This window comes from Myotis yumanensis, unplaced genomic scaffold (assembly GCF_028538775.1).
Source record: "Myotis yumanensis isolate MYYU_CA2020_CCGP unplaced genomic scaffold, mMyoYum1.0.hap1 SCAF_6, whole genome shotgun sequence".
NCBI classification, from domain to species: domain Eukaryota; kingdom Metazoa; phylum Chordata; class Mammalia; order Chiroptera; family Vespertilionidae; genus Myotis; species Myotis yumanensis.
In genome coordinates, this window is record NW_027223757.1 from 91,232,248 (window position 1) to 91,241,566 (window position 9,319).

The following is a 9,319-nucleotide window of genomic DNA, read 5'->3' on the forward strand; positions in this document are numbered from 1 at the left end:
ATAAACGGTGTGTGGGAGACAGAGCAACTGAGGAGATCCACATTCCCACTCCACTTTCACCTTGGGTGCCCCTTCTCTTTCAGACAACACATGTATGTTATCAGTGGCCTACAGGCAGGCCAAGATAGTAACACTCATTCATTAACCCTTTACTGTGTGCCAGCCTCTCTCCTACACATTTCACAAAAGTTAACACATTTTTCTGCACAACAACCCTATGAGGGAGAGCTGTTACTCCTGTTTTCTAGATGAGGAAACTGTGGTACAGGAAGTCCCTCTCTCTTAGATTCTACCTGGGGCCCTAGCTACCATCTTGCCTACATCTTGCAGCAGTGGGTTTCCAGGGCAAGTCCAATTTCTGGCCTAGTAAGAGGGAATGGTGGTGCCCCCAAAAGAAAAGCAGCAGGGTTGGAATGAAGGACAATTCACAGTTTTGCGTGTGTGCCAGGTGCAGCTACTGTACCGCAGTATCCAATTTCCTTGTCATTTCCTCCAATGCTTCTTTTTATCCTCAAATTATCCTTTTTATCCAGGCTGAGTCTAAGCCCCAGAGTTTGCTCAAAGTCACAGCCACTTAATGTCAATGTCAGAATTCAAACCCAGGAGGGATGCCAAAGATTAGGCCTTTCCTCTACTCAGTGCTGCTTTGACTTGGGGAAAGGTGGCCTTTCGGTGCCTCTGAACTGAGAAACCCAAATCCTCTCCCTGCCCCCTATGAACACACCCTGACGTTCTTTCATAACATCCTACAGATATTTGATATTCATTGAGCACCTACTATGTAGCTGACACTTTTCTAGGCCCTGAAGACAAAGTATGAACAAAAGTCACTATCATTCCAGGGAGTAGTGGGGCACACAAGACAAACAAACACCAAGGTCTCTCTCCCTCCCCAAAGAATCATTCCCAGATGCATTGCCAGGAGCATAGAGACCCCTTAGGGGTCCAAACAAAGGGACATGTTGAAACTCGGGTGTCTGGACCGAGGAAGTAAACAACTTTAATGACTGGGTAACACATCTTTTTGAAAGTCGGATGGTTTCCGATCATTTGCTTTCAACAAAATTGAATAAGGACCTTCTGGAGTTGTCAGCTTAAAATAAGTGATGATGATGATTACTATGAGATTTTTGGCACATTATTTGGGAGGAGTTCCCAAAAAATGGAATGATATTGCTACAGCAAAACCCTTTCCATTCCCATTTATTTTATGTGAACAAGTGTTCTTAGCCATTGCCAAAAAAATAGGAATAGAATGATGCAGAACTTGAGAAAAAATCACCTACTCTTGCACTGAGATATATCTGCAATAAATTTCCCTTTATCAAAAAGTGATACTACATGTTATTTTGATTAATCATGCAATAATAATACTGGCAATGTTAAGTAAAAAAAAGTTTTTAGAGGATCATGATCTCAGGAAATGTTCTTACAGATTAAATTTCAATGTAGAAGTAGATAGACTTGCAAGCATAAAATTGTATCATCTGAGGATAAACTTCTGTGGGAGGAAAACGGAATAGAAATACAAGTTCAAGGAGAAAGGGGAGTAATATAAAATTTCTTTTTTTTTAAATTTCTTATACTTAACAAAGTGATATTACTTGTTTTACATATATAAGTGGATGATGGTATAGAGTTGCTATTATATTTAAATTCCATTGGATGGCATTCAAAACTGTGAGGTAACACTTTTATTTTAAAATGTCAATTTTCTTTCCAATTTGTATGCATTGTATATCATTTCCTTGGCTAATGACCGTGGCTAGAACCTTCAGTACAATACTGAATAGAAGTGGTGAGAGCAGACATCCTTGTCGTGGTCCTGACCTTAGGAGAGAGGACATGCAGCCTTTCACCACTGAGCACGATGTGAGCTGTGGGTTTTTCACAGACCCCTTTATGAGGCTGAGGACGTTCCCTTCTAGATTGTTGAGTATTTTGCAGGAGAGGAGTTTCAAAAAGCTACTTTGGTGAGTAACTCACCCACCAAAGGAGCAAAATGCTTGATAGCTCAAGTTCAAGTTCCTTAGATGCCCTGCAATACCCCAGCACTAAGCACCGTGCCTGCACATAGAAGGGACCCAATAAGTGTTAGTGGAACAAACTATCTTCACCCCCGTCCCCCTTGATTTTCATAGCCCAGTGATACTGAGCTGCTTCTGGGTCCGCACACACCATGTTCAACTGCTGCCCAGGTGTCATCTCATTCAGGCAATGCCTCTCTCCTCACCTCTCCTCAAATCCTGAGCTTAGTGGGCCTCTTTATTTGAGCTCCTGTGGTACTTTGTGCATCTGCCATTGTGCATTGCATTTATTTACTTATCCATCCATCCCCCCACTAATCTAGATAGGTGATATGGTGTGTGGGTAAGAGTATGGTGTGATATGGTGTGTGGGTAAGAACCCGGCTGCCCACATGCAAAACCCTGCCTCTTACTAGTTTGTGTGACTTTGTTTGTGCCTCAGTTTCCTAATCTGTCAAACAGATGACAATAGTACCTATGTCATAGGCTTGTTTGAGGGTTGAGAGACAACAATGTCTAGTAAACAGTAATTATTATGTAAGAGCTGGCTATTACGTCCTACAGGTCATGGCCCGTGTTTGTTTTTCTCTTCTCTGCTTTTCAAAGCCCTTAGTCGAATGCCTGGCCTGCAGTGGGTACTCAATAAATGTTTGTCATGAGGGTGAGCATGGTGCAAAGTATCTGAAAAAAAAAAAAAGATGCTTCCCATTTCAATGTATTTCTTAAATTGTCTTCACTTTGACCCTAAGATTGCTGAGTCCTTATGGTGCTCCTCTCCTAGGTCACATTGAGTCTGGAGGCTTAGCCACTGCTCAAAATGGGGAAAGGACTTCTGGTTTTCAGTCCGTAACTTTTAAAAAAAATATATTTTTATTGATTTCAGAGAGGAAAGGAGAGAGAGAGAGAGAGAGAGAGAGAAACATCAATGATGAGAGAGAATCATTGATTGGCTGCCTCCTGCATGCCCCCTACTGGGGACCAAGCCCACAACCCGGGTATGTGCCCTTGACCGGAATCAAACCCGGAACCTTTCAGTCTGCAGGCCGATGCTCTATCCACTGGACCAAACCAGCTAGGGCCAGTTTGTTACTTTTATTGTCCAAGTCTGCATGGTCCTTTGAACATGTTAAATATAGCAGAGCATCTCTCCTGGCCTGGCAGCCTCCTAGGGCACCACATCTCATGCTGTTTGTAGTTTACCTTAAATTACATCGGCATTTATCCTTGGAATCAGGGCAAGAGAAGCATATTCTGCTGAAGAGGTTTAAGAAAGGTCTTCTGCTACTTCCAGACCTTAGATGGGCTCCAACATGTCCCTGTTTTGGCAACTCACATAGACATGCCGTAAAACTTTCTTAACCATTCCCCTAGTGTCCGACTCCCAGATTGCTGCTTCTTTTTTTATAAAAAAAAAACACAATCTACTTTTTCAAAACAAAATACTTGGCAAATTAACACGTTTGGCAAAGGCGGGACATTTGTAGCTGCCAGTTACTTGGAGTTACACCCAGGTGCAGCTTGAGTTCTCATCAACAATTCCTTTGCCAGGAGAGGTTAGCGACCATTCTAATCAGAAGGTGGCTTTGACAAAAATGGCTCAGAGTAACTGAACGCCACAGTTGCTCTTTTAGAGCAGCCATTACACAAATTAACAAGCAACCCACGTCAGCGGTGGAAACCTGTTTCAATAACACCTCTGGCACTGATCAGGATTGGAACAGCATAACGACGTATAAGGGAGCCTACCTCTCCGGTTGCCTGATGATATCTACGCGGGAGACAGAGTCTTGCTGGGATACTGTTGTCCCTGCCTTGAGTAAACTTCTCATTCATGCTGTGGCCAAAGCATCCACAAAGACAGAGAAACCCGGAAGAACAGAGATCATGGGAACTCTTTGGTGTCCTCCTACTAATGAATGTTTAGCACATATTAGCTTGTTTTCTTTTTGTTGTTAATCCTCACCCAAGGACATATTTTCCATTGATCTTTAGAGAGAGTGGAAGGGAAGGAAGGAGGGAGGGAGGGAGGAAAGGAAGAGAGAGACAGAGAGAGAGAAACACCGATTGGTTGCCTCTTGTATGGGCCCCGGGGGCTGGGGATCAAACATGCAACCCAGGTATGTGCCCTTGACTGGGAATCAAACCTGTGGCCCTTCGGTGTGCAGGCCAATGCTCTAACCACTGAGCACACCGATCAGAGCTAACTTGTTTTCTTGATATACCAAGAGTGATCTTGTGGGCAGGGCAAATCCTCATCACTTCAAACTTCTCTGGCAGGTATTGTTACCCGTGAAAAAGAACTGAGCACTGGGCATGATCAGCTTGCAATCCTTGCTGCCTCCCCAGAGCACTCGCAGGGAGCAGAGCGAGGGCCCTACCAGCCTCGGGAACCAGGGATCTCTCTAACATCCTCGTTGCTGGAGAATGCCCTCTCTGCTCCAACCTTCATGTCCGGCCAGAGCATCCCAACGGCCAATGCTAAGACCTCAAAGAACTTACATACTTTCCTGCCCCACCAAGCCAAAGCTTGTACTCTTTCATCTCCTCCATCTACTCCCCTCGCCCCCTTCACTCCAGCACAGTTTCCTTGTGAAGTTTAAGCTTTCATAGAACAAAGCCAGAAAGGGGGTTATCTCTAAGTAGTTTCTGGTCTCTAGCCTCTCCAAGGATCAGGGAGCCCAAGAAGGTGGCTTACTTGCTTGGAAAGTGCCAGCTGCCTTGGGTGTTTCTTATAGACTGCCCAGACAGGCTATGCTGGATAATCTGTTTGCCCTCCCATAACCACCCTCCACCCTTCTCCACCCTGCTCTGTGCCCTAAGAGGCTGGCTAGGGTGACCGAGTCCTGCGGGAGACTGCATCACCCAGGCACCCTTCTGACTTCCAGCTGCGTTTGTCAATGGGAGGAGTCAGCCTGAGAGGATGCGAGGAGAAAGAAGTTGGGTGTTTCTTTCCCTGCTGGACCATGATTGCTTCCCTTTATCGAAGGACACTGCTGCTGTCAGACAGCCCTTTCTTACCACGACAGCTCTTATGGATTGAATTGTGTGTCCCCTACCCCCACCCCCCTCACCCCCCGCCCCCCGCAAAAGATGCATTGCAGTCCAACAAACAGTACCTTAGAAAGGGACCTTATTTGAAGATATGGTTTACAGTGGTGACCACGTTAAAATGAGGTCGCTGGGATAAGTCCTAATCCAATGTGACTGATGTCATTATGAAAAGGAGAAATTAGGACACAGATTCAGACACACACACAGAGGGAAGACATATATAAAGAGACACGGAGAAGACAGATATCTACAAACCAAGGGAAAGAGAACAGATCCTTCCCTCACACTCCTCACAAGGAACCAACCCTGCTGACATTTTGATTTCAGGCGCTTTCAAGCCTCCAGAACTGTGAGACAGTGAGTTTCTGTTTGGGGTACTTTGAGATGGCAACCCCAGCAGACTCACGCAAGCTGTGGCTGGGTTCTGGTAATACCTCCAGCCCTGCGCCTTCAAGCCTAGAGGTGGTAGAGACTCCTGCTGTTAGTCCCTGGATGCCTCACCACCCCTGTGGGTTTCCCTTAAACATACCCACACCCCAACCTGTTCATTCAATTATCTTCAATTATTCTGTTGAATGTGCCATGTGTTTCCAGATACTCAAGTTTAGATTACAATTATTTCCCAATATACTTCACAAAACTACCACAAGGGCAAGATAAAGTTCTACTTGGGTTCTCCAATTATGTAGACATCTACTGGGAGTCTTACATCATTCAAAATAGAGTATCTGATATATTTTCACTTTCCGTGGTCCATTTCATCTCACAGGACACTGGGGAAGCCATTAGGGCATTGGTTCTCAACCTTGGCTGCACATTAGAATCACCTGGGAATCTTTTTAAAATCCTGATTTCTGGGCCTCATCTTCCGGGAATTCTGTTTCTTTGTGATGGGGTGGGGCCACACCATTAGTAACAAAGAAACAGAATTTCCAGAGGATGAGGCCCAGAAATCAGGATTTTAAAAAGATTCCCAGGTGATTCTAATGTGCAGCCAAGGTTGAGAACCACTGCATTAGGGGAAGTGATAGTTTGGATTTAATTCGGATAAAAACTTTGGACCAAGTGTAAGAGTTTGTGGTAACCAACGCAGGGAATGTTGGGTGTAATGACATATATGTCCTACACTTTAGAAGCTCAGATTTCAAAAATTTCAAATAAGCACTAGGGAAGGCCCCAGGGCAGTCTTAAAAAGTAAGTTAGCTCAGGAGGAATGGCTCTTTTCAGGAATTAAATTCTGACATTGCCCATGAGCAGCAAACAGTACGAGGGCTCATGTTCTCTGAATAATTTTACTTTTAAACGAACTTGCAGAAAAACAGGTGTGTAACTGCGAATGAATACCAAAAAATGGCCACTACTTTTAAGAATAACTTCTGGCTTTCCCTGCCGATAGCGCACAAACATGGTGAACAAACCCGCCGAACTTTCTGTAAAAAGTGTGGCAAGCATCAACCCCACAAAGTAACACAGTACAAGACGGGCAAGGATTCTGTGTGCGCAGGGAAAGCGGCGCTGCGACAGGAAGCAGATGCGTTATGGTGGGCAGACTAAGCCGGTTTTCCGGGAAAAAAAAAAGGCTAAAACTACAAAGAAGATTGTGCTGAGGCTTGAATGCGTTGAGCCATCTGAGAGAATGCTGGCTATTAAGAGATGCAAGCATTTTGAACTGGGAGGAGACAAGAAGCAAAAGGGTCAAGTGATCCAGGTCTAAGTTTCATATTTTGTTTTATTACTAGTATATGACAATAAGATCTTGATATGTTCACTTCAAAAAAAAAAAAGAATAACTCCTGGAAGGGTAAATTCCAGACTAGGACAAACCCTGTGAAATTGGGGGGGGAAAGGGAGTGATTTTTAAGTTACTTTAAAGCAAGAAGCACAAAACAAGATATAGGTTTTAGAATAGGGGGAAAATACAAAGTAACTCATATAAACAATTAGAGAACAGGTGTGGAGAACTGAAGCATGCTGGGAGAATGAAGAAAAAAATGGGTGGGGGAAAACAGGAGAACTGGTCAATTCTGGGAACTTAGTCTGGGAACTTGACATTGACTCTGGAAAAAATCTCAAATGGAGTCCTTACACAGAGGGCTAGTAAGTTCTTAGGGAGAGAAACAATAGCCAGTCAGAGTCTGAATAGGTATGTCCGATTCACGCCAAGTTAACATTCCTTCCTTTTTGATGGATCTGCACTAACACACTTGGGTTTTAGCACAGCTCTCATGGTGTCCCTCGGAGTGCTGTCTCTCTTGTCTATACATGTGTCATAAACTGCATATCATTTATTGTCATTGTTGGACACTGTGCTAGCCACCGAGGTTACGTAAAGAAAAAGCCAAACAGGGCCCCTACCCTCCGAGTTTGCTTCCTGGAGGGGGATAAATTCCTGATTCTGGGATTTTTCTCAGTGGTATCGAGCTCTCTCCTGTCTTCCTAAGCCACATGTGGTTTTCCTGAGCTAGCAGATCCTCAGGCTCCAGGGCTCCACTGTCTGTTCCTACTCTCCTCTGTTCTCAAGTATAGAGTGGGGAGGAAACCGGGTTGCAGTTTTCCGTGGCCAACAGGTGGTGTTCTCTTTTGCAATACGCTACCATTCAGGTTCCCTGCAACAGATATTAATTGGCTAATTTTCCTATTTGGCTAACCTACATTTCCAGCCTCACATTCCAAGTCATCCCTTTAGTCACTACCAGCCCCAGCCCTTGGCCATAAATTTCCAAGTCTGTGCCTTTTTGCTCAATTGATTTTCTCATTCTGGAATGTCTGGCATATCCTTCTCCACCTATGGGAATCCTACACATTTCTCAAGGCCCAGCACCAAAGCTGCCTCCTCCCCGACTGCTCGATAAGATCCTGCCCAAGCTCCCACGCTTGACTTAGGCTGCACGATTGTACTGTCATCTTCCTTTCTCGGTCAATTAATTACTGGTCAATTAATTACTCTGTCTTCCCCACTAGAGTCTAACTTATTTGAGAGCAAGGGTCTCCAGAACTCCCATCCTGTCCAGCTACAGCACTTCACAACCGGAGTTGGTAACTAAGGCCTGAGCCAAAAATGGTTGAAATAATTGAAAAAAGTTCAACAGAAGAATGTTTTGTTAAAATGACATGAAACTCAAATGTCGGGGACTGTAAATAAAGCTTTCTTGTAACACGTAGCCTCTACTTTCTATGAGTGCTTCGGAGTTCCAGGGGCAGAGTTGAGTTGTTGAAAAAGAAACCTCCCGGCCCACATGTCTTAATATTTACCATATGACTCTTCACAAAAATTTCACTATCCCTGCTTTACAATAAGGGCTTGACAACTGAATCATTGGGGCCAGACACCAAGATTTCCTTTCTTTGAATCGTGGAGGGAATAACTGTCTTGTCTTTAAGTTGCCATGAACATCAAATGAGACAATGACTTAGAAAAGCATAAAAGCACCATTTAAAGACAACTGTGTTTTTCATGTACTGAAAAGACAATAAAGCGGTAAAATGAAAAACACTATTTTTGCTCTCCCCCTTCCTTCCTTTACAGCCTTTCTTTAAACTTTGAAGTTTATAAAAATTTCACTCCTATTTTCATTTCTTTACATTCAACACTCTTTTGTATTAGTTTCGGGCTTTATATCAGTTACAGAACAGTGGTTAGACAATCATATACTTTACAGAGTGTTCCCCGACATTTCCAGTACCCACCTGGCATCATACCGTCATTACAACACTGTTGACTCTGTTCCCTATTTAAGTGACAATAGGTGTTTCCAGATACTCAAGTCTTTTGTGTTGCTCGCCCTTCCTTTTCTTTCCCCCTTCTCCCCTCATTCTCTTTATACAGTATCTCAATTGGCCCTCAAAGCTCAGCGAAGGCCCTGGGGCACGCTGAACCCATTTTACAGGCCAGGAAACTGAGGCCAACCCCAGCGGCTGCTGAACCGGACTCAGCGCGCCGGGAGCCCTCACAGCCGCGCTCCCCGCCCTTCCCAGGGGGCGGCCGCGGGGCCAGCGGAACAAACCCCCCGTCAGGCTCCCGAGCCTCGTTCCCAAGCACCTCTCCATCGCGGACGCTCCACATTCTTCCCTCGCCCCCGCCCCGCCCCCATTCTTTACGGCCCCCCCTTCTCGGGAGCAGGTGGTAGGCTTCGCCCTCACCGCGCAGGCGCGCGCCGCCGTGGGGCGGGGCGCTGGGGGCGGGGCGGGGCGGGCGCTGGGGGCGGGGCGGGCGCGGGCTTGCTTTTGGGCCGCGGCGGGAG